The sequence below is a fragment of the Vicugna pacos genome, chromosome 9, assembly GCF_048564905.1.
Source record: "Vicugna pacos chromosome 9, VicPac4, whole genome shotgun sequence".
NCBI classification, from domain to species: domain Eukaryota; kingdom Metazoa; phylum Chordata; class Mammalia; order Artiodactyla; family Camelidae; genus Vicugna; species Vicugna pacos.
The window spans coordinates 22202220-22223673 of record NC_132995.1 but is presented as its reverse complement, the minus strand read 5'-3'; the positions used below and the strand labels follow the sequence as shown (position 1 = coordinate 22223673).

General features: G+C 50.4%; 1 long non-coding RNA gene across 1 annotated transcript; it reads right to left on the bottom strand.

Annotated features, from left to right (window-relative positions):
* Positions 1-4218: 4218 nt before the first annotated feature.
* LOC140698400 (uncharacterized) lies at positions 4219-19656 on the bottom strand. Its single transcript, XR_012076184.1, has 15 exons — positions 19403-19656; positions 18977-19097; positions 18513-18711; positions 16804-16920; positions 16211-16385; positions 16011-16092; positions 12690-12776; positions 12285-12355; positions 11014-11101; positions 9155-9283; positions 8679-8811; positions 8238-8291; positions 7767-7961; positions 5889-5998; positions 4219-4493 (listed from the first exon to the last, which is right to left on the bottom strand). It is a non-coding gene; the product is annotated as an uncharacterized lncRNA (long non-coding RNA).
* Positions 19657-21454: the final 1798 nt, after the last annotated feature.

Sequence of the window (21454 nt, the reverse complement as noted above, 5' to 3'; positions counted from 1 at the left end):
CTGTGGAGAAAGGATCTTTTCAGCATGTAGTGCTGGAACAATTAGATCGTGATACGCAAAAAAAAAAAAAATGAACTTTGATCCACACCTCACAAAATATACAAAATTTACCTCAAAATGGATCATAGATCTTAATAGGAAATCTAAAACTATAAAACAGCTAGGAGAACAAGCATAGGCTTAAGGTTTATGGCCTTGGGTTTGGCAAATTTTCTTTGCTATGACACCAAAAGTATCATCTATTTTAAAAAGAAACTGATAGAGTGAACTTTATGAACATGAAGACTCTTCAATGCTCTTCTAAACACTGCTAAGCAAATGAAAAGACAAGCCATAGACAGAAGCTATTTGCAGATCATATAACTGATAAAGGTCTCTCTTTGTATCTGATCCAGAATAAAGAGGTCTCAAAATTCAATAATAATTCAAACACCTGAATGAATGAGGCCAGAAAACACACTTCAGTAAAGATATCCAGATGGATAATAAGCATATGAAAAGATGCTGATTAAAGGTGTCATTAGTCATTAGAGAAATACTTTTAAAAACCACAGTGAGATACTAGTTCACATACATACTAGAATGAATACAGTTAGAAAGACTGACCTTACAAGGTGCTGGCAAGGAAGTAGAGCAACCAGAACTGATACACACCACGAGGAATTTACCATAGTACAACCATTTTGGAAAAGTCTTTAACAGATTCTTTTAAAAAGGTAAACACCTGTGTACCATATAATCCAGACATTCCTCATCTGGTGCTTTAGAAAGGAAAAGCATATGTCCATACAAAGACTTGTAACCAAATATTCACTGCTATTTTATTTATAATAGCACAAGTTGTAAATAACCCATGCATCCATCAAGAAGTAAATGCAGAAAGAAATGATGGTCTATACAAACACTGCTCACAATAAACTCTTCAGTAAAATCTCAGCACTAAACAATACTCTACTATAAGACAAACAAGCTATTAATACAGCAACACAGATGATTCTCAAAATAATTACACTGAATGAAAGAAGTCAGACAACATAGAGTAGATACTGCATGAATCCATTCATATAAGGATCTTGAAAATGCAAACCAATATGTTGTGATAGAAAGCAGATCAATGGTTCCCAGGGGAAGAGACGGGGAGGGAGGGAGGGACAACAAAAGTCAGGAGAGAAGCTTTGTGGGTGATGGGTATGTTCACTGTCTTGAGTGTGGTCATGGTTCCTTGGGGATATACTTACGTCAAAACGTATTAAGCTGTACACTTTAAACGTGTGAAAATTATTTTGCCAAGTATACCTCAAAGCTGTTTTAAGAAAAAAGACACTTTAGTCCTGATCCACCTCAGCGCCTGATTGGAGTGACATGATCAGTCCCTCACACTGTCTGCCTAACGGGAAGGTAGAAAAGCTCTCACGGAAGATAACATGGATTTTTCATTTGCAATGTCTGCCATGTAATAAAGAATTTCTAGACATGCAACATGTCCAGACTATATGACAGATAACATGAGAATAAGGAGCATTAGACAAAGGATGCAAACCCCAGGTGATGTAGGCATCAGAGTTACCAATAAAGGCTATAAAATACTTTTAATATATTCAAGAAAATAAGGAAATGATGGGACAATAGATAACAGGGTAGAGACTTTCACCAGAGAAATATACTGGAATGTATTTTTAGGAAAAATCAAACTGATACTCTAGAACTGAAGCTTTCAGCTCTGGAAACAGGTAAACAGAGCTAATTAGGATCCCTTTTAAGTAAAACTTTCAGTAATTCTGGGTAAAATATAACAACAAATTAACACAGAGCTAACTATGGAGAGAGAAGTTCCCTGATGACAATACAAAGAGGACACTTAAAGCCCAGAGTGGTCATCTTGTGAGCTGATGCCACCGCACCCTGGAGGGAAGGGGTTTTCATCTGCACATAAATAGGGATACAATGTCCATGTAGGAAAAAGGGTCCATACCAGATGTAGAAGACTCTTCCTCTATATCTATATAGTCAGAGACAGAGATGTAAAGTGGCAGCAGAGGTCACAGTGACACAGGGCCCTGGGCCAAGGAGTGTGAGCACCTCTGCAAGCTGGGAAAGGTAGGATGACGAATCCCTCCCAAGAGCCTCGGTGTGGAACTTAGCCTTGGCCACTCGTTGGTTTTAGCCCACTGACATTGACTTTGCACTACTGCACCCTAGAACAGTGAGAAGATGAATGTGTATTGCTTTAAGCCACTGAGTCTGTGGTCCTTTGTTACAACAGCAATAGGAAAGGAACTCAGGAACCAATATGAACTTGAACCACAGGCTGCCTGCTGTGCTGGCAGGAAGTCCTTTGTCTCTGATCCTGGGGGAGTGTCCTGTCCTCTGGCAGCATCCACAAACTACCTCATGCTAACTTGGCAGTTTGCAGAGGGTTAAATCTTATCCCTGCACAGTTCTTCATATTTAGTTAATAAAAATGATGGTGTCATCATGGGTATTTTTCCATCTTTTAAATACCCTTCAGTCTTCTAATAAAGCTACTTCTAATTAAGAGACCGTGTAAATAGTTTTCAATCTTCATAATAAATAACTGTGGTTTTATCTGGTTACTTAAATTATGAATAATAATGTTCACATTTGTAAAAGTTATTAAAATCAACATTGTTTAATGAAAATATCATTTCTTTTTGCATGAACATGTATTAACTACAAGAAATGTTCCATGCTTTCTTCTACGATTTACTGTTAGAGCCTTAAAGAATAATATTTTCCTCAAAAGATATTACGGCAAAGGGATTTCTTTTGGTGGAACTGTTCCGGCATCAAATCTGGTGCATGTCTCAGGCCACTGGCAACATAGAGATGATAGAAATTAGGAGGCATTATAAACACAGAATCATTTTTAAAGGAATTAAAAAAACTGGATGTGTGTAAACAAAGAATCAGAGAATATTCTGGTGAAATAAATGTATTTTTCAGCTTAAGCAAGACATGGGGTGAATAAATCTGAAATGAAAAAACCACCCAGAGATTAGCAGCGAGTCATGCATGCAGTGTGAATGATCAAAACCAAGTTGTTTCCAAACCAGTGTGCAGGCTTGATGCCTTCATGAATCAAATCTGTGTGGCACCAGGCCACCTCGAATACATGTTGGTGAGGTATTTATAAGCCCTTCACCATCCCAAATCAAAGCCCACGCACGAGCCACAAGACCATCACCTACACATTTGGAAAACACACAACATGGTGAATAGCACTTTTCTTGTTCAGAAGCTGGTGGCAGCGAACTGTGAGCAGACAGAGATACAGGGACACAGAGGCACCTCCCCTCACTCAGCTGATAAACTTCCGTGCATCCCTGGGGACAGGATTGTCATAAAATGCACCATGGATTGATTCTCCTCCTAGGAAAGGAACCGTAGTGCTGTCATTAGGTTTGAGCAGGGGTGGGTGGAGGATCTCAGAAGAGTTGTTTCAGCACACCAATAGAATTCTTGGCCACCGTGACCACGAAAGACAAGTCCCCTGCCATCCTGGTAGGCACTTGGGCTCCTGACAAAAGCTGGGCTCAGTAAAGGGTTGAGTAGAAGGCACAGACCTGAGGGATGCCCCAGCAATAGGCAGGAGGTAGGGCCTGGTTTATACTGCTCTGGGTGTATCCCAGACTCATCCGAATACGAAATCAGAAATTTGCAAAACAGCAGAGCTGGGGTGGATCATCTACTCCAGACTCCTCACCTTACAGTTAAAAGGGTGGCAACCCTGACAGGCAAAGCAACGTGCTAAAGGCAGAGCGTGGAAGTCGCAGTGCCAGATGAAACGCAGCGTGCAACCCCCGTTCAAGGCCGCTGACTCTGACGACGGGGCCAAGGTTTCCAATGAGGAGAATAAGACAGTGTAAATACTTTGTTCCCCCTAAAACCCCAAATGTTTTTTAAAGGCACAAAAACTCACCTTAACTAGATCTCTTCTGAGGGGGCTCTCTTCTGCTTCTTCGTCTTTCTGTCTCCATTTCCCTCTCTCAGACACAAACACATTCAGTTTTGTGAAAGGGGACTTCCTTCCATACAAAGACAGACTTCACATCTTCAGAAAGATACCTGAGAAAGCACGTTTCTCAATTCAAGTCTTTGTGTGAGTTCTGGGCAACTGGCTTATTTTCTAGAACAATCGGTAGTTACAAAATCCGGAAATCATCTTCCACAAAGGCAGAGTTCTGGTCCGTGTTGATAAAGTTGGGGATGTCACATTTCATGAGTCTGTTCGGCTCCTCCTCTGGCCACCTGCTGCATCTGATGGCTTCCTGGAGCCGAATAACACTGTAAAGGGCTATGGTAGGGATACCAGCTTTGGCCTTGTCCAAGTGGTCCACTTCATTGATGTAGCAGTGAAAGAGGGACCTAGATTCGTCATTGCACTGCCAGAGAACACCTTGGGCAGCAGCGGTCTTCCAAAGTCTGACACAAAGCTGTTGAGTCTAAATCTCTTCTCGGGAGACTCTGCATTGCTACAAAGAAAACCAAAATAAAATATCGTTCACAGTGTAGCTCGGTGACCTGAAGAATCATAGTTTTTGCCATCTACTGAGAGTAAATTCCTGCACAGAGCATGCTGACATGCACTGGAATTGAAAGACATCACTTCTGAACACATACAATTAAACCCAAGGCAAAAGTCTAAAGTGAGGGCCCATGGACCATCCTAAAAAGACATCGTTCCCTGAGAATCCTCAATATTGGTGCCTCGCACACCAGTGTTTCTCCGTGGGACATTCAGATCTCTTCATCAGGATTCGTTAAAGTGCTTCTTAAAATGCAGAATTCTGGGGTGCACACCCTCAGAGTCTCCAGAGGTAGCGACTGGTAGTCTGTATTTTCATAGCCACCAGGATAACTAAACATGCTCAGGTTTAGCACCGCAGTCTACATCGGGTCAGCTGAGCATCGACAATTCTGTCTCACGGGATGGGGGGTGCCATGTGTGTCAGGGTGCTGTCCTACCCATGTGTCTCCCCTGATTCTCAGAACTGACAGTGCTGCCCCATTGGGCACGAAATACCACCGTTTCACAATGCATACGCAGGGCGCCCGACTGAAAAACAATCAGTGATAGGAGAGGGGACAAAACTCAGCTTCCTGTTACCTTGTTTCACTTACTGTGGGACGAGTGATCAATTCAAGGGTAATAAATCAGTGAATGAGTGAATAACATGACTCGCGTTAGTCCCACGAGTGCCTGGAAGAGCAAGCCTGGGCACATTGAGAACCATAACAGCCCATCTACTTAAATGTCATCCTCCACAGATCTATGTAAAGGTTACTTCCACCCAGGCAGTGACTCCAGAAGGGCAAGAATCACGTATGAACACACTCTCAAATCCAGAACAGAACCTGACAACAATTAGGCTCTGGAGTCTGTGTTTAGCGAGTGTGGAATCTCAGTGATTCCAGCTCTTACACCTTGCCTTCCCATCCCACCACACACGATATGGCCCTTATGTCCAGTTCTCCCGGGGCTGGGGCCACGGAACCCATTTATAGGACTGGAAGAATCTGATCATTTAAACCATCCCCCAGATTATCATCAAGAGTCACCTGCATTTCAGGGATCAGTAATCCCAGAAGCTTTGCAGTTCAGGCAGCTGAGGGATATTTATATCAGCTCTGTCTTCTACTGTGACTGCCTGGGTGACATCAGACAAGGAATTCTGAAAAGCCTGAACTTTTCCTTTCAGGAATAATCTAATTAACAAATCTCGTTGACCACTCAACAAATGTGATGTGAAGATCAATAATTTACACAGGAGTACAACATTCACTAGGTCGTGGATTTAGAATCAGAGGAAAATCATTTTAGAAAGATTGACAGAATGTAGCTTTAATGCGAATTTAAGTATTCTTACCTTTCAGTAAATCATCTTCCCCTACTTATCACTTCACCCAAGTTTAAAAGATGTCTGAGAACAGGGATGAGTGTGCCAGCAATCTGAGACCCAATAACCTAAAATGTCACCTAGGAAAAAGAGGGGAGTAACACATTTTTAAAAAGCATGGTGAGGATGGCGGGGCCATCCCCAACCCCAGACTAAGAAGCTCTGAGTAATAGCTTTCCTGCCTGCCTGGGGCATCAGCTGATGTGAAAATCCACCCAGAAACCTCACTGTCCAGCAGCTCTTCCATAACACAGGCTACACTTTCTCAGAATTAAGAATTGCGTCCAGTAACCACTTCGCTGAAGAATAAAGACAAAGGAGAACAAGAGAGTTCTGCCCCTCCCAAGGGAGAGCCCAGACCTCGGGCTGCATGCACTGCGCCCACCTCCCTGGAGAAGAATAAACTGGAGAAGGGCGTTCTGCGAAACTGCGGCAGCAAAGGTTGAGATGGGAACAAATTGACCAGCTGGCCAGGGACAGCCCCCTCCGTCGCTGCCTTGGCGGCTGCCTCAGCCCTCTCAGCCCATCCTGCCCACCTCCGGTGGCTAAGCTGTCAGAGAAATTGCTTTGCGACCTGGAGCAACAGAGGCTGCCCTCAGGCCAATCTGCGGAAAAGATGGGAGCTAAACCCCCAGCTCCCGAGCGGCAGGCTCCATACCCCCGCCAACACCCCGACGCCCCCGCACCCTACCGCAACCCCGGGGAAATATGACCCGAAGAAGTGTGACCTGGGAACGAGGGGCAGCAGAGGCCGCCCCCACGTCAGGCCTGCAGAGAGATTGGAGCTTATCCTCCAGCTCTCCAGGGGCAGCCCCTGTCCTCTCCACCTCCTGATCTCACCGCGCCCACCTTCCAGGAGCAATCAGACCAGGTGTGGGGTGTCAGGCGAATCTTGCGCCAGAGAGGACGTCCCCAGGCCAGGTCAGGGGAGAGGAGAAGAAGTGGCCCCATTAGGCGGGGCAGCCGGCCGTCGCAACTGCCTCTGCCCCTCGACCACATCGGGCCCGTCTCCCAGGAGCAAGCTGACCTGGAGACGGGCATCCGGCTTCTTGGGCAGCAGAGGACGCCCCCAGGATTGGTCACGGGGAAGAGGAGAGCAAATTGACAGGCTCCGCGCTGCAGGTCTTCTACCCCCGCCATCGCCACCCCCGCACCTTAAAGGCACCGCCCAGGGCGCCCCTCCCCCAGCAGGCTGAGTGGGACAGGTGCGTCTGGTGACCTGGGGCAGGAGAGGCCACTCCCACACCAGGCCATCGGGGAGACGGGAGCCAATTCACCAGCTCCCCAAGGCAGCCCCTACCCCCGCAGCAGCCACCACTCTTGCCCATGACCTCACAGTGGCCTTCTCTAGGGAGCAGGCTGACCTGGAGATGGACGTCCGACGAACTTGGGACAACAGGGACCGCCCCCAGGGCAAACCATGGGGGGAAGTGGGAGCAAATGGACAAGTTCCATGGGAAAACCTGCCGCTGCTGCCACCACCCCCAAAGTACCAAGTCCAACTCCCGGGGTCAGGCCAACTAGGATACACGCGTCTCATAACACAGGGCAACAGCGACCGCCCCCAGGACAAGACGCGGGGAAGATGGGAGCAAATGGTCCGCTCCCCCGCTGCAGGCCCCCGACCACCGCCACCCCTGCACCCTGACTACCCTGCCTCCCGCCCCCAGCAGGCAAAGTGGGACAGGGGTGTCCCGGGACCTGGAGCAGCAGAGGCCGCCTTCAGGCCACGCGGTGCAGACATGGAGCTAATCCACAATCTCCTCCGGGGTAGCCTCCGTATGCCTGCAGCCACCACCTTACCAGCCCCCTGACCGCACCGCACCCATCTCCCAGGAGCAAGCTCACCTGGAGTCGGACCTCAGGCAAATCTCCGGCGGCAGACGTCGCCCCCAAGCCAGGCCGTGGGGGAGAGAAGAAATGGAGCAACTCCCTGGAACACATCCCCTGCCCCTGCCGCCTCCGCCGCCGCCTCCCAGGAGCAAGTTCATCTGGAGACCCGCGTCCCGCCTCTAGGGCAGCAGAAGCCGCCCCTGGCTCCGCCTCCGGGGAGAGCGGAGCGAATTGATCGGCTCCCCCGCGGCAGCCTCCCTCCCCCCGTGGGTCCCGCACCTTAACGGCCCCGCCCCCACTCCGCACTCAGCAAGCTGAGTGGGACAGGAGTGTCCGGCGACCTGGGGAAGAAGAGGCCGCTCCCAGGCCCAGCAGCCGGGACAAGGCAGCTATTCCACCCGTTCACCAGGGGTAGACCCGCTCCGCCCCTCTGCCGCTGCCACCGCCCTCTGACCTAACCGCCCCACCTACCAGGAGCAAGCTTACCTGGAGTGCAACATCTGGCGAATCTCCGGCGGCCAAGCCCCACCCCAGGCCAGGCTGCAGGGAAGAGAAGAAATCGATCGGCTTGCCCGGGCAGCCTCCCAACCGCCACCGCCGCCGCCGCCGCCCAAAAGCATTGCAATAGCCTACCGGGGTCAGGCTGACTGCAAGGATGTGCACTTGCCTTCTTATCCTGGCCAGGTCCCTGAGCACCTCCCTGCATCCCTACACTCCCTGCACCTCTGCACCCCTGCTACTCTCTGCAATTCTGCATCCCTCCACCCCCACATCCCCTGAAATGCCTGCGCCCTCCACAGCCCCTGCACCCCTGTCACCAGTTACACTTTTGCACTGCTTACACTCCTGCACCCCTGCATGTCCCACACACCACCTCTTGGGCCTTTGGCAGAGTCTCTGCTGTTAGACCAATGCACAGTGACTCACTCTTTGCCAGTATATGATGCATCAGTGGACGTCAGGGGTTGCCTGCAGGAAGGTACATGTTCCCGGTCACTAGCCTGGGCCACTAGGGTGATCTCTGTGAGGTCACCCAGGACGGGTTCAGAGATGCTGTTCTCTGGGAAGAGAGGAGTTGAAACCGGTCTTGAGGGCAGAGCTGTGCTCACCAGGCCGTCCACGCTTCATGTTTTACACAGGGCTTCGGAGAAGTGAAATGGATCCGGCCAAGTAAGACCGGCCTGCTGTGAGCCCACCTCAGTCCTGGGCTCTGAGTCAGACCGACTGGCTCCCTCAATCAGGGCCCAGTTTGGGCACCTGAATGGTCCCTTTGAGGCATCCCAACAGTTCTCAGGATGAAGTCTGGCTGCTTCCACCCCATGGCCCTCCCTCCTACTGTGCTGGCCTCAGGAAGGTTCCTTATATGGGGAAGAAGGCAGCCCACACCCTACCCCACCCCTCACCTTTCTCTAACCCAGGCTGGTGCTCTCTCTGCCCCTCAGAGTCTGGGAAGCCATCCCTCTTCAGTTATGTCCCTTCTGAGATGGACTTGCTTCCACTCAATTCTAGGCGAGGATGCACCATGGAATGCACTGGGTAAGAGAACCAAAATAAATAATTTCTTCTGTGAGGTTGTCTGTTTATCTACTGGGGCTGGGCTGTGTGTAGTTTGCTACAGCTATTGGTGTGAGAGGCTAAAACAGCCTGTGTGTCCTTGTTTTCATCTCCCCGCTGTCTTTGGGTTTTCCCTAGACACTCCTGAGACATTTACTTCTGTTAGTATTATTCCTGTTATTACACACGGGCCCTACTGACATGGAGGTAAGGTGTTGGGGGAGCGGGACAGAGCAGGGCATCTGCAGTCCTGTGATTAGTTCTCATTGAGCCTGTGCCCTGAGCTGTGACCTCCACAAGTGTGTCTCTTTCCCCCCACCCCAATTTGGGTGACACAGAAGGGATTTCCCTTCTCCCAGGTTGGTTAGGCTCTGGTAAAATAATTTCTCATTAAAAAAACAAACAAAAAACAACTTCCCCCAATGAAACAGAATGTTCTGGGTGTATTTCAATACAGTTATTTTCTCCTCTCCAGGCAGGAAGCATGAGGAGTTATCCTCTGACCTTCATTCTGAGAACAGGACACGGTCCTGGATGTAAAATACATGAAAAAGAGCATGGGGCCCCTCTGACTGGCCCCCTGGAGTTGTCACACTCTGATTTCCCCACACTGAGCCTCCTGCTGGCCTCAGGGACCTGTTAAATCTGCCTGCCCCCGGGGTTCTTACAAAAGCAGGTTCTGCCTTGGGAGCTGTGACTCTCCAAGCCTGCCCGCTGTTCCCTTTGCAACCTCTCTGGGTTGGAAGCAGCTTTCCCCCTCAGTCTTCTGGGATCTAAGAAGAGCAGTGGGTTTGCAGCTCCCTCAGTTTTGGTGTTATTTTCAGGACAGGAGGAAGAACTTCTGAGCTCCACACGAGCTGGACCAGAGGCTGGAATCCTCCCTTCCTCTGCCACCGTGCAATCAGTGGCTGTGGTTCTAGCCGAGTTTCTGAAGATGTGGACTTAAACACACATATCCCAGCCCTCACAGGAGCACACAGTCCCATAAATCCCCCTAGTTTCCACTGGTAACTATGGAGCTGATGGGGACATGGGTTTCGGGACCACAGAGGCCTGACTGCACGACTTGCTCCGTGGCCTATTTACGTGGTTGCTCCGGGCCTTGTCTGAAGTGGCTTGTTTACCACACCTGGTACGTGGGAAACACAAAATAAGTACTAGAACCTTCACTTTTTCTCCCTCCAGGGCCTTCAAACGTAGAAAGTAATAAGTGAACTCAGACAGCCTAGTCACCACAATGAGGTCCGTCCAGCCTGGCTCTCCTGAGTGATGGGCACTGACTTGCACCTTAACTCGGAACAGTAGGGGAACTGCCTTCCTCTAACTGGGCCTCTCCCCACACCAGGCACGCCCGCAGCTCAGACGGGGCCAGATCCCCAACTGAGGTGTGTGCTGGTGGCTTCAGTGTGACCTGGCCCTGCCGGGACATGAACCTGCAGTGAGTGAGGTGGAGGGTCGGGTGGAGGGGGGTCCCTTCTGGGGTGGCAGGGGGCCCGGTAGCACCCCTCCCAGCCTGGTGCCTGGGGCTCCCTAACACCTCCTACAGCTCCTGGGTTGGCTCCGGTCCTGGCCACTCCACACACCCTCCCAGTATCTTTTAATTATGTCCCTTTTCTGCTTTTATCAGCGAGAAGTGGCTTCTGTTGCTTGTTCAGTGAAACAGTACATCGGGAAACCAGACTACTTCTAACATCAGTAAAATACCAACCTCGGTCAGCTCGCCGGGCAGACCGTGCAGCACAAAGGCCTGAACAGGGCTGTGCGAACGGCTTACGTGAAGGGTCCTCAGCATCTGTCTTCAGAGATACAGAAGCTGATGGTTCAGGTAAAACCTCAGGGTGGGATTGAGGAATCCAAAGCTGGTTGGTTTCAAAGGCTAATTGGTCAGACCAGACCCCTGAGCTGTGGTCAGAAGCCTGGCTCACCGTCACGCAGACTCAGCGCCCTAAGTGCCGGGTGGGGCCGGTGCTGTTCCCTTTGTAGGCTCTCGTTGGGGATTCAGTGTAGCCCCTTAAATACAGCAGAAATTCCAGCCCCATTAGCCCCCACCCTGAGTGTTCCATGACACAAATCCCGGGAGTGTTTAATTTTCATCTTTGTTTAGGAGGATGAAGGTGGTTCAAGAGAAGACATAAATTCACACTTAGTGACACAAGGTCACAGCCAGTACTTCCTCCACGGAGAGCTATGTGCTCCCACAGTGGTGGCTGGGGGCTCGGCAGAGACCCTCTGCTGGTCCCAGAAGGACTCGCTCCTCTGGCCACAACTCATGGGTTGGACAGCAGATCCAGAGGGTGACAGAGCATCTTTCCTGGGAATTTGGAACTGACACATAGAAATCAAGTTCACTCATCTGGAGTTTGGCGGAGGGGAGGGGCGGTGGTTGGAAATCAAATGAAACCAGAGCATGAGAGACACTTAGAAGTGAAAGAGCGAGAGACAGAGAGACTGAGCTTGTGAGAGCAAATAGTCAGAAAGAAGGCAAACAATCAGGGGACAGAGGAATTCCAGCTCCTGACTGTCTAGTCTGTCCCAGCCCATCAATGACCCCGTGAGATGTTTAATAACATTCCAGTTTTGCAGATTAGGAAACAGGCTGAAAGAGGTGGGGGCTGGGTTTGGGTGCACAGTTAATTCAATTGCCACTGGACCCCACACTTCCCATTGCCTGAAGGCACCCTAATCCTCACTGGGACCCCTGTGGTCCCCTGACAGCCCAGCACCCTGATCAAAGGGACCCTGCGGGAGTGGGAACCCCTCTTGAGTGTGGAGAGTTCCCTGCCCCGAGATGCCATGCATCAGCAAGCTCCCGCTCACCCCAGGTTAACATCAGCCCAGCTGTACAGTCTCCCAACCCGCTTCCCTCCCTGCCAGGCACCCCCAACCTTTCCACCGAGTGTACTGCAGGAATTCAGGCACAGGGATGCCCAAATCAACACGAGCCCACCGGCTATAGAAACAGCAGACTCCCAGCCCCACCTGGGTTGCGAGGGGACAGAAGGTGTCCTCAACTTTCATGTGTCTAAAACAATCTTCTTCAGCTGGAGGTTCTAGAGAAAAATAAAAGGTCCAAAACATAGTTCGGTGAGGAATTCCTCCAAGGACCTGACTCCAGTGTCTACAACCATGTGTACCTACCCCCGGAATTGGGGTGAAGGTGGATTATTGATCAGCACAACCCCTGGTGGCCCAGCTCCTTGGCTTGGCTGCCCAGAGGGGGCTGGGGGAATGGGTAAGGCCAGGGCACTCAGGAAAAGCACAGAGGACCTGACCTCTCCCTTCTGCACTCGTAAACCCTTCCCCAAATCTCAAGGCATTGGACAGAGATCCGCCACAATAATGAGATGCTCCCATCTCTTCACTCACTCCTGTCGGTTCACTTACATGCTGAGCATCCACTGGGTCCCAGGACAAGACACATAGAATGGCTGATGGGACAGGCTTGGTCCTTCCCCCTGGAACCTGTTCAATCTGATCAAAGAATGATCACTCATAAAGAGTTTCTCAAAATTATACAGAGACCAAAGACCAACTGCAGAGTGAACCAAATTTAAAAATATATATGAAGATCCCCCAGTCTCCCCGCCTAAGGTTAACAGCATAAAGCAAAAAATTCTTGCCTTTAATCACCAGGGAAGTTGTCACCCCCTCTCAGGTGGAAAGGAGAGTTATTCTTTGAGCACGTCACAGAAGTGCTCCATCGGATTGGACCAGGGCATCTACATTCATTCAGCAAATGTGTATAAGCTCCTACTACATACGGGAATCTCCTAACTAGACCGTTCCCAAGGCTCTCGGGCTTTATCAGTCAACAAAATAGACATGACTCCCCATCACTGGGGGCTCAGAATTTTAGCAGAGGAAACAGGCAGCATGTTGGGGTAGCAAGAGTTTGGATAAATTTTTAAAAAAGAGTGATATGAGCAAACTCGGGTGATGGCGGTGGGGTGGGAGGCAGGCAGGAGAGAATAAGGCAATCCTGGCAGATCTCACGGAGTAATGAACTTGAAGCAGAATAGATCCGGAGGAAGAAGGAAGAGCCGGAGCCAGAGGCCCCCAGAGTGAGGGGGAGAGTGTGGGCAGAGAGGCAGAGCACGCCGGGTCCTGAGGCCTTTGTGACGACTTTGGCTCCTAATGACATGGTGACCCGTTTAGTGAGTTTTGAGGGGAGGGGTGATGTAGTCCAACTTATGCTTTTGTGTTTGTGTTTTTTGGGGGGAAGTAATTTATTTATTTTAATGAATGTGCTGGTGATTGAACCCAGGATCTCAAGCATGCTAAGCATGCGCCCTACCACTGAGCAACACCCACCACCCCCAATGTATGTTTTTACAGGCTCCCTCTGACTCTGTGTGGATGAGAGATTGTAGGAAAGCAAAGATGGAAACAGAAGGCTATTGGTATCCAGGAAAGGCTGAAGGTGGCTCTTAGGAGGGCGGGGAGCAGAGAGCAGGTATTTAATTAAGACAGAATATCCAGAATTTTCTAACAAGCTGGATTTGCTGTCTGTGAGTGTAAAAGAAAGAGAGAGAAAGGACATGGTTCCAACATCTGGGCCTGGACAATGGGAGGGATGTCCTCTCCGGATGGGAAAGGGGATGGGAAAAGGTGGGGCTGAGCAGGTGGAAAGGGGCTGGTATCAGCTCAGTTCTTCAATGTCATGGTTAAGGGGTGTGTTACATATTGCCACAGAAGTGCCTAATAGGTAGAGGAATCTGTTTTCTTTTTCTTTTTAACATTTAAAAAATATAATTAAACATATTAATTGTATTATGTGAATGATTTGGGAATTTTGTTTCATGCCAAGTTATATGTTATATATAGCCAAATGGAGCATATATCAAAAAGGGGAGAAATGAGGGCTTTCACATAAACTGACTGTCCGTAACGTAGGTAAAATTTCAATAAAACCAGTCTTCAGGGCAAAAACCTCATCTCGGTGTTACATAAAAATAAATGAAAAACGACTATGTTGATGTACCATTATTTCATGTTACATAATAGCCCCAAACTAACAGTGTTTAACTATGAGGCTTGTAGAAATACTATTCGCTTTATTCACATAAATACAGAAGTGCAGAAATGTTCTAAGGTAGAATTAGCATCTTAGTGGAAATAATACATATTTGAGCATTTTACATGATATATATGTACTGATTCAAAATTTGGAAAAGTAATTTCATAGTAGAACATATGTATGAATGTGAAAGCAAGATGAATGAAAGGAAAAGAATGTGATGTGAGTCTCAGGGATAAAGGCTCAGATGGAAAGGGGAAATCAGGGAATTTTGGAGAAATCGAGAAATTGATGGCATGCCAATTTCCAAGGCTGGGTTGCTTCCACCAAAGGAATAGCAGAGAGAGAGAGGAGAGGCCCCGGAACCCACCCTGGGGAACACCCACAGTATATGTTTGGAAAAAACAGGAGACATTGGCAAAGGACCAGCCAGCAGGCCAAAAGCAGAAACAGACAGAGAGATGGGCTGGAGGTTGAGTGAAGCAGGAACACGGGGTAGGAGGGATGGAAGAGCTGGGTCAAATGCTGCCGAGGGGCCAAGCATGATGAGGAGTCAAAATTGACCACTATATTTAGCAACATGGGGTCACTGATGGCCTTGACAGGGCAGTTTCCATAGAGCGAGGGATCAGGCGAAAAGCCAGAATGGGTGTAAAAGGGGATGGTTCAAGAGAAGATGCAGACAGTGAGTTTAAACAACTCCTTAAAGATTTGCTGCAAAGACACAGGGTGGCAATTGGTGGGGGTGAATTAGGGTCAAGGAGTGCTGTTGGTTTAAGAGGATGGACGTTTATATACTGATGGTGCCAACTAGCAGGAGAACAAAATAGATGAGGCAGTGAAAGAGAGGATGGTTTTGGGAGTGACAACCCAGAGAAGATGGGAGGGATGGGGCCTCGGGGACTTTTGGAGGAACTGGCTTTCGATGCCACTTTTAATAAGCGGTGGGGCACCGAGAGTGAGGTCACAGGCATCAGAAGGCGAGCGGATGTGCTGGGAGTTGCTTGTGAAATTTCTCTTCTGTTGGCTTGTTTGCTTGTTCAAAGTAGAAAACTAACCTTACCAGCTGAGGAACAAGGAGGAAGAAAGAGTTACTGGAGCCATGAGCAGAAGATAAGAAAGAGCCTTCCAGGGAGAATGGGACAGTAAAAAGGGCAGGGGGAGGCGGGGGAGTGCGCTCCCAGAAAGTTACATTTTCTCTTTGACGTCCCCAAATGTGTGACGTGTTATTACCCTTCCTGCTGTCTACAAAATAAAAATTAATTATGGTTCAGAGGAAATGCTATTTCATTCTAAGAGGCTGCCTGTTTCTCAGGAATGGTCATCTTAAACTGCAAATATTACAAACAATGTTGAAAAGATGAACCTGTGTACCTAAAATCCCCTATTTTCTATTAATCTGTTTACTACTTAGTTCCCCTATCAATAACACATAACAAATACTGCCATGATGGAGGTACATCGATGCTTAAAAGGAAATGAGATCTGTATCCTTTTGCTAAATTCCATGGCTTCCTTAATATGCAGTTCCACTTGGAATTTAGGAATGTCTGGTATAAGAAGTGAGAAACAGTTTGAGAAAATCCCGACTCAGAATTATACATCACAACCACATCTCACAAGTATATACAGCCGTAAAAAAGTTTAAAAGCAAAACTCCGTAACTACTCTTAAAGACCTTTGCAAACCTGGGCCTGCCAAGATGTTTCCAAACTGAAAAGGAACTCCAATCTCTTGCCTGGTACCGGACCAGAGGCTGGCCAGCCTTTTCTGTAAAAGCGAGAGAGTAAATATTTTCAGTTTTGCAGATCATTTTGTTGTAACCATGCAGGTAGGCAATAAGAAAGCTAAGAGCACTGGGAGATAGGAAACAAATGGGCATGCCCACACTCTCCCTTCCACTCAGGGCAGCTTCTCTGTGGTGGGGAGCTTTGCCACAATCACTTGCTTCTTTTTTCCATTGGTTTCTTTGTTTCCACCTTACTGCTCGAGCTCAGAACTTCAGGTGGGCCTGGTCCTTCAGCATCCATGCAGAGAAGGCTGAGCGGGGTTGGGAACCCCACCTGATGGAGAAGAGAGATTACTGGGAGGGACATTGTGGAGGCCACCATGACACGAGACAATCACACCTTCCGGGGTGAAAGGGAACGAAGACAAGGGAAGGACACAGTAGTGGGACCCCTAGGTCGCCTGCCAGGCTTGTTCTCCCTCCACGGCAACCATGGGGGCCTGGGGGGTGTTGGGCTTCAGCTACGGTGATTAGGATGAAGGGACTCAACATAAAGGACCCTCCAACTCCTCACTAGGTTCCAAACGCAGCCCCTCTAATTCCACCCTCTGAGTTTCTGGAACTCTGCTGGAAGAATACATGAGCAGGCCAGAACCAGAGCCCAAGCCAAACATGACAGGGGCTCGTGGGGCTGTAACCCCATGCTCAGTGGTCGGGGACTCCTTGCAAATCTGCAGAAATCCCTGTTCCACCTCATTCCTGGGAGAAACCCCAGATCTCCTCCTGCTCTGTCTGTTCTTCTCTTGAGGCTATTGTCCTGGAGGGATGCTGAGTCCTTGAACCTGGTCCTCCAAACGTACATAAGCAGCCTGTTCAATAAAACAAATTATGCACTTTTTCACATTTGCCAGTTTTTTGATTCCAGAAAGGCTGTGGGACTCATTCTCACAGTCTCCTGTGCCCCCACCACATGGTGGCCCTCTGCTCATGTAAACACGATTTCCCACAACTGCACCCTGCCTCCCAGCTTGTCAGAGGGGAGTGTCCCACAAAGACACAGGTGTTTGTGAGGATCCTGTCCCCCAGCAGAAAGCCTGCTCCTGGAGCCACGGACAGGGATCTGGCCTCCTAAGCCGCTCAGCTCTAATTCAAAGCCTAAAGTGGGGGCCCCGAACATTGCTGAATGACTTTCTGAATCACCTGGACTGGAGGGGACTGATTTTCTTTCCAGGAATGGAGGTAGCGTAGCCTCCATTTTCAGGGCTGACCTTGACGATGGATCTAGTTCCCCCGACTGCACCGCAGGAAGGAGTGGCCCTTCCATCCCACAGGTTGGAGACCCAACCCAAGGGAGTACTGAAGCAGTGCATTGCTGCCAGGTCCAGCATCCCTGCAGAGTGGCCTCTGCCCTTGAATGACCCCCTTCCCAGGGCCTTTCTTGCCCGGACACCACCACACCCCAGGCTGTGCCAGAGCTCTGGGGCTCTGCGTGTCCAGGGCACACAGGTGGCACCTGAGCCAGGTGTCCCCTGGGCCTCAAGGGAGAGAGGTCTGCTTCTGCATCAGGGGAAGGTGACCCCACAAGGCTGGCAGGACACTCTCAATATGGACCTCCAGGAGCCCTGGGAGCAGTTTCCCTGCAGGTGTTAAGAGCCATCATCAGGAGGGCAGGCCCCTCTTTGTGCAGACCATCCAGCAGTGCTGGGCCCACGTGCTGACCTCAGAAATCTACATGCCCCCAGGATACCCCAGGCAACCTCACAACTTCGTCACTTGGTGACCTGGGTACCACGAGCTCCTTGGCCATCCCATGAGGGTGGTCCTTGCAGGCATGGTCTCCAGGTTCTCCCGTTGAGAAATCCCCCTGGGTTTCTGTGGTCACAGAGCAGACACCAGAAGATTCTAGTCCTGCAGTGACCCCCACAGCAGTCAGCTCCCCTGTGCATGTCCAGGGACAAATGACAGCAATTTATTGCCAGGTACCGTGATGAACAAGGGGGTGGGATTCCATACTAAGTTCAGGATCCTGGTAACTCACTCTGCACCCCAAAAAGCTTCCATGAGAAATGTGTATATTGGGATGTCTGTGCCCCTAGAAGAGCTGTTCCTGAGGGTTCCTGGGACCCTCCAGCCCCTCTCAAGGTTCTCAGTTCCTGGGTCTAAATTTCTATCTGCCTCTTTTGGTGTACGGCCACCTGTGTCTCGTGGTCATGGGTCACTTTATTGCATGACTTGGCATGTTCTTAGTGCTAGTCCTCCACCCCTGCACTAGACTCCCAAGATGTTCCCACTGACCCTTGGCTCCCTGGGTGGCTCAGGGGGCCCTAAGTCTGCACCCTTCACTCTCCTCCTCTACCCCCACCTCTGGGGCTACCCCTAGGTGGACTTGGAGGTGTTTGTAAATGAGTCTTACACAAGGACATGTCTGGACAAAGCAGGACCCCACCCCCGGAAAACTCACCTGCTCCCTTCTCAGAAGAGGACCCCACAGCCCCACATTGCCTCCCAGGGGTCTACTCAGGACACAGTCCCCCAGTTCTGGGCAAGGTGTCTCCCTGGAATCCTTGCTTCCAGGAAGAGTCTCTCTGTCCTTCTTCAGAGTTTAGAGGTGTTCCCATGTCCCTGACCACCAAGATGCCCAGCACAGTCCCTTCAGTGACCTGGAGAGACAAGTAACTTATGTGGCCACAGGTCTCACAGGACACACCTGCTGGGACCCCAGGCTAAAGGGCTGTCCTTCTGCCTTCTCAGGTGTGGCTCCCATGGTAACTTTTTGCAGGGGGCCCAAACGGGGAGTGTGGCCCAAAGCAGTTCATGGGGCTCTCTGGGCAGGGAAGACTTGGGCCAGGTGGCCTTGCCTGGTTTCCCTGCTGGGCCACTCTGAAAACCCCCGCTCCTCTGGCTGTGGCTGGAGGCCCCTCAAACCTCAGGGCGGGGCTCTTTCTCTCAGCCTCCACTGACTCCAAAGCCACGCTGGTGCTGGCGAGGGGAAAGAGCTTTCTTGCCTTCTTTTGGCCAAGTTGCCACAGGTGGATGCTGCGGGGAGCTGGAGAGAGAGGTAGCACTTGCTCAGATGTGAGTGGTTAAGCAATTTGACACCCTGTCAACTAGCCTTAAACATTGGAATGAGGTCTTTCCCGGTAAAGCTGGAAGTTACTTTCAGTAACTTGTCTAAAGATTTCTCTTTTTTTTTCCACTTAAAGACTCATAAAACCTCTCCCAGGTCATTCCTGGTATGGACCATTATCCAGGGATCAATCAGGAAATGCAGGAGGAGAGGGGTAGGGGTGGGGGAGAGGGGAGGTTAGATCAGAGCCCACGGAGAGGAGATGCCCCTCCCAGGAGCCTCACACTGGGCAGTGGCTTCTGGCATCCAGCTCTCCTGTTCTCAGGCCCATTCCATCTGCGGGGTTTTCCAAAAACATAATGGTGGAAGGGCCATGGAGGACACCTAGAACTTCCAGAATAGACAGGGGGAGCAGAGTTACCATGCTGGCCCTGGGTTTGGAGACAGACCTGCAGTGGAGACCACAGGCTTCTGAGAAGCCAGTTTCGAAATAAAGGCAGTATGCACTGGAATACCCGGCTCGAGAGAGTGCTTCATCATAGACATGTAATTTACATAGTTCTCACCACTAAATTCTGTGTTCCCAACACGCAACATGAATGACAGCTTCAACACACATTCATTTCTGAGATGTGAAAAAGTGTAGAGCCACTCTTTCATCCTGCATAATGGGCATGGCTACACTTAAGAACACTTACCAAGATTTCTCAGCAAGAGCCAATTTCGAAATAAAGGCAGTTTGTGCAGGAAAACCCTGTTGGAGTGAGGGCTTCCCCATACACATGTAAGTTATAGAGTTCCCCTCACCATGAAACGCTGTTCCCAACATGCTACATGCATGAAGGCTTCGACACACATTCAGTTCTAAGCTGTTAGCATGTGGAGAGCCGCTCTTTCATTCAGCACAAAAGGCATGGTTACACCCAGGAAGATTTACCCAGATTTCTCAGCTGCTTCCTTCAGCCAGATTCAAAATAAAGGCAGTTTGTGCTGGGAAAGCCTGTTGGAGCGTGTTCAGAGCTGTTTCGGGCTCTGTCCCAGCTGGAGGGTGCAAAGCCCAACCTCCAGAAAGAGGGACCAGGACCCCACCCGCCAGGTGGTGTTGCCTTTGTAGGGGAACAGTGATCTTTGGGTAAGATATATTGCGGCTCTCTCTAAAAACTGCTTTGACTTAAGTTTGCATCCTAGTCACCAGTTCCAGGACAACAGAAAAGGCATACCCTACATCCCTTTGCACTCAACTCTTCCCAAAAGAGCAAATATTTGTCCATGAAAATACCAGCTGCTCTTCTAAGGCCCACTAAATACCCAGCAGTGTGGGCGGTGCACTCTTGATCAGGGACAGGTGGAGAGGGAACAGCGGTCCTCCAGCAGGCTTGGCCTGGTGTGGCAGCTGCGCTGTGGGTGCGTGGTGGGGAGGGAATGCAGGGAATCCTGTTTGAGGGGCCTCTGTGCACGCCTGCATTATAGTCTGAGGTTTCATACAAAGGCTCCAGGCATCCTAACTGGTCAGATACAGCCCCCACCCTTGGGCTGGAACCACCAGGAGATAAGTACCTGTAACAGGGACGGTGCCTGGTGTGGGGAGAGGTCATGGGACACTCCGGGGGCAGGGGCGGTGGTGCTGGGGAAGGCAGGGGATGCAGTGAAGGGTGGAGGGAGCAGGGTCCTTTGCTTGGGGGTGCGAGTTCTTTGGGAGACCACAGGGAATGGCACACATCATCCCCACCCTATACCCCAAATTCCTAGCCCCGCCAACACAGGGGCTGCTCTGCACCCTCTCAACGTGGCTCTCCTGTAAGACCGCACCCAACCAGGCATCTGGCACCCTGCCCTACCTCCCCTCTTGGGACAGATCCCGTCTTCTTGGAAACTGCCTAGCAGCGCGTATTCAAGGCCGGCAGCCGGCCTGGCGGATCTGCACTTCAGGTGCCCTACCTGGCCAGCCGTGCCTGCCTGGGCTCAGTCCTCTATCTTGCCCACCGGTAGCCTGGGTCCACTTCCGGTGCAAGCGGAGGCCGCGGAGCCCAGGCTGAGCCCCGCACACAGACAGGTGAGGGTGCCCCCGCCCCGCTGCCCCGCCGCCCCGCCCACTGTTGGCAGCATTGCCCCAGCCTCCGGCCGGTGCCACCTACAGCTGAGGACCTCCGTGCGGCCCCGCCCGCCCCGGCCCCACCCAGCTGCCCCATAAGCCTTCCCCCACCCCCGTCCTGGCCGCGCCCTTGCTCCCATTGGCTCCGAAAGTTCTGCTCTCGCACGTCTAGCCTCGGGAGGACGCAGACGCAAGCGCTAGGGGAGGGCCCCGCGGCGTTGCCATGGATAAAGACGCCGCGCTC